Genomic DNA, 5,000 nt, shown 5'->3' with positions numbered 1-5,000 from the left:
TGTCAAGCAGAAGACAAGTTAGTTAATGAAGTGTAACAGAAGATTTGCCTGTTCTCAAATTTAAAACAGCAACATCGCCATCGCCTTCATAGCGGGTCGCCGCCATGATTTCGCGGGACTGCTTTGACTAGGAGAATATATCTGTTGAGCAATATGTTCAACACGTTTTTGTTTAAAGCCTCATTGACATTTTAAGCCGTTGGCATCAGGCTTGTGCAGAAGCTATTTACTAGTTCAGCTCTCGTGTGAATGTATGCATCAAATGCGTATATGTACGTACGTACGTACGTACGTACGTATGTATGCATGCGTGCATGTATGTATGTATTTGTGCGTGTGTATGAATGCATATGTATATATGCACTCACACACATACACACACACACATTAGAGAAATGAATCTGGCAGGACTACTTCTGTTGCTTTCGTAAACAATTCGCCTGTGAAAGTCATTTATTTGATAAATGGATAAACTTCCTATACACCATGTATTGAGTACTACATTTTAATTGTGGTTTTGCATTCCACATCGGGATATTAGCTATAATTATATAAGTGCAGACATAGCTCTGTGAGTAAGAAGCACTTTTTGTAACCATGTTCCGGGTTCAATCCCACAGCGAAGCAACTTGTGCAAGTGTTTTCTGATGTGGCCCCGGCCGACCAGTGACTTGTGAATGACTTGGAAAGACAAAAATAGAATGACTTGGACAGACACAAATAGGTCTGTCATATCTATCTATATATCTATCTATCTATCTGACTTGTGAACGACGGAGCCATAAAAAATCCAAGAAAAAAAATAAAACAAAAAGGCAAAAGAGAGTCACTTACTGTTATAGTTTCTTCAATGAGAATATTGACCAAGGTTACCGTGGTCTTTTCCGTAGGCTTTTCTTTCCACGGCCAAACCTAAACTGTCCTTCCCTCCTTTTACACGAGAACATTACTGTGTGATACACGATCCCTATTGATCGCCCCCCCCCTTTTTTTCCCGATCCCTTTTGATCGAACTCCCCCCTTTTTCCTTCCTACGATCCCTTTTGATCGACACCCCCTCTTTTTTTTTCCTTCCCCCTCCCAAAAAGAAAAGCTCTACATTGTATTTGTCCCATCTTCGTTGAGCCCTGTGTGGCTAATAAAAGAAATGTATCTATCTATCTATCTATCTATCTGTCTGTCTGTCTGTCTATCTATCTATCTATTTACCTATCTATCTATCTATCTATCTATCTATCTATCTGTCTGTCTGTCTATCTATCTATCTATCTATCTATCTATCTATCTATCTATCTATCTATCTATCTGACTTTACGACCTTCCGTGTTGCAATATGTTTCTGCAGTAATGGTTTTTATGGGTTTTAAGAATGAGTCTAGCACTACATTACCAAACAGTCACCAATAACCTTCTTTTTGAAGAGCTCGGATTTAGGGAAGGTTTTCGCTGCTTCATTTTGGTCCAGCCACTGCCAAGACCGTTCTTTTATTATTGTACAGAATCCACTTTTCATTGTAAGTTACAATACGGTCAAGAAACAGATCGGTCTAGTTATGAAAAAGAAATAACGAACAAATTTCGTATCTGCGCATTTTCTCTGATTTTGTGTGGTAAGTAGCGTGCTTACCAACCACATGGTTCCGGGTTCAGTCCCACTGCGTGGCACCTTGGGCAAGTGTCTTCTACTATAGCCTCGGGCCGACCAAAGCCTTGTGAGTGGATTTGGTAGACGGAAACTGAAAGAAGCCTGTCGTATATATGTGTATATATGTATGTGTGTGTATATGTTTGTGTGTCTGTGTTTGTCCCCCCAACATCGCTTGACAACCGATGGTGGTGTGTTTACGTCCCCGTAACTTAGCGGTTCGGCAAAAGAGACCGATAGAATAAGTACTAGGCTTACAAAGAATAAGTCCTGGGGTCGATTTGCTCGACTAAAGGTGGTGCTCCAGCATGGCCACAGTCAAATGACTGAAACAAGTAAAAGAGTAAAAGAGTAAAAGAGTACCCATTTACCGAGCTTTTTTGATTTTCCAATCAAATGCAAATGGTTGCAGGTAGTTTTCTGACCAGTTCTCGAGTGGTTTTACGTAGATCTTTCTCAATGACGGTCGTTAATTGACCATCATCGATTATTGATGGACGTCCACTATGCTCACAATCTTCAAGGCTCAGGTCTCCACTAGGGACTCATTTAAACCATTTTTGAGCTGACCACTCTCTGGTCATTTCCTCGCCAAAACGTTTTCTTGATATCGCGGGCAGTTTCAGCTGACTTAACGTCCTTTTTTCGAAGATGAATTGCAAAATTGCTCGAAGAAATCGCGATGATGGTGATGATGATGATGATGGTGATGATGATGATGATGATGATGATGATGATGATGATGATGATGATGGTGATGGTGATGGTGATGAGGATAATGACGATGATGATTATGATGATGTAACGGAATGTCAGAGAAACCTGATGGATTCCATGAGTCAGATCCGTGCCGTGGCTCCTCTTTTCTTCAAATCGGCAACCGCCCCCACCCACCCTTCAACACTTCCGTTGCCACCGCCACCGCCACCACAATGACGACAGCTAACCATCACCACCAACAACAACAGCACCCCTACCACCAATTCTCCACGCCTACCCACTCTCCATCCCCCCCCCCACCGCACAGCCCTTCACTGAGGACCCTTCAGCCCTTACTCACTCTCCCATTGCATCATCGATTCCACCTAATCGCTCGCTTCTCCCTCACTCACGGACACACACGCACACACGCTCACACACACTCACACAGACACATATATATATATATATATACTTACATACACACATACACACTCACAGAGACAGATGCATACACACACACACACGCTCACACACTCACACAGATACACACGTACACACACAGACACTCACACAGACATATACATACATACATACACATTCACACAGACACACACGTACACACATACACACATATTTACACAGACACATACATGCACACACATACACTCACACGCGCACTCGCTCTTTCTCTGTTTCTTTTTCTCTCTCCCTCTCTTCCTGCTTCTCTCTCTCTCACTTTCTCTCTCTCTTTATTTCTGTCCTACATTTGAGGTCCACAACTTCCATATGGCAAACATACACACAAATACACCTATACACACACACACGCACTCAAACAAACACACACATATTCACACAAACACACATACACAAATACAGGGCAGAACACAAATTCACACACTTTCATACTTACACACACACACACACACACACACACACACACACACACTCAAACACACATCTATTCTTGTCGATCTGATCTCTCTCTCCCCCTCTCCTTCTCTCTCTCTCTCTCTCTCAGTCTCTGTGTATCGCTCTGTCTCTCTCTTCCCTGTCTATCTGTTTGTCTGTCTCTGTCTCTCACTCTCTCTTTATCTCTGAGTCTGCCTCTCTTTCTCTCTTTCTCTTTCTACCATTCTTTCTTTGTTTCTTTCTTTTATTCTCTCTCTCCCACCTCTGTCCTCACTCTCTTTTTTTATCTGTTTGTCTGTCTCTCTGTCTAGCTCTCTCTCTCTCTCTCTCTCTCTGTATATATATATATATATATATATATATATATATATATATATATCAACCGCTCTCTGTCTCTCACTTTCCCTGTTTCTCTTTCTTTCTTTCTCACTCTCACTCTCTCTCTCTCTCTCTCTCGCTCTCTCTTTCCCTGCGGGTGAATCACACCCCACGCTTCCAGACTCCCAAACCTCCTCCCCATCCGACCCCACCTCTCCGGAGCCCCGTACGCATCTTGCTCATCCCTTAGCTTCATCCCTTATCCCTAATCTTAACATCTAAATCCGTTTACGTATCCCTCCCCCCAAACTCAACTCACATCCTTACTTTGCCGGATTTACCTTATCCTACCACATCCCAACTTCTCATCCGTAAGGATTGCTTTTCCCCTCCCCCACACACTTTCAAACTTAACAGCACACGCGTTCACACACACACACACACACACACACACACACACGAGCGTGCAAATATATATTACATATTCATATATACACATATACATACATCTAATACATGTATATACACGCATATTACGCAAATAGTCATACATATATGCCTGGAGTCGGAGAAATATAAGATTTTGCGGGACTTTCCTATTCAAACGGACAAGAAGTTAGAAAAAAAAAAATAGAACAGACATAGCAATTATAGATAAGGAAAAGCGAAGTTGCTTACTTATCGACCCATCATGCCAGTTTGATTCCAGGATCGTAAAGAAAGAGGAAGAAAAACAAAGAAAATACAAACCCTTAAAATTTGAAATAGGAAGAATTTGGAGCATGCGAACAGTAAAGGTTATGTCTATAATAATTGGTGCGTTGGGAACAGTAAGCCAATTTATAGACAAATGGCTGAGGGAGATTGGTATAGAATGCCCGGTAGAGCTTCTACAGAAAGTTTGTCTCTTGGGGACATCAAGGATTATCAGGAGGGGTCTAAGCACTTGAAAGACTGCTGGAAACTTGTGGATGCCTAAGGTTATAGGTAGAAACCCGGTACCCACGTAAATTCTACAAGGAATAAGACCAAAACTTGAGCCAAGGTGACACAGCATACACGTGATCACAAAAAGACAAATTTCACAACTTGCGAAGTAATCATAGCGATGTCACTTGACACACTGAGTCTTGGAGGTCACTCCTAGCTCTCACTGCGCATGGAACCGTGTGCTGCCGTCTGTTGGCACGCTACAGAACTAGTCCGGGAACTTTTTGATGCCACCTCGTACCGCTAAGCATATTTGAAGTGTATTTGAACTCGTAACAAGTTTATAAGGAAAGGATGCATTAAGACAAAATAACTCGGAATACCCTTGACAAAGGCCAGATGGTCACGGTTGGAACATGTTTAATCATAAATTCACTCAGTCAGGACTCAGGCCTAAAAGACCACCATGACGATAATAACGACGGCTATCGCC

The sequence above is a fragment of the Octopus bimaculoides genome, chromosome 24, assembly GCF_046866305.1.
Source record: "Octopus bimaculoides isolate indiv1 chromosome 24, ASM4686630v1, whole genome shotgun sequence".
NCBI classification, from domain to species: Eukaryota; Metazoa; Mollusca; class Cephalopoda; order Octopoda; family Octopodidae; genus Octopus; species Octopus bimaculoides.
Note: the sequence above shows the minus strand (reverse complement) of the source record.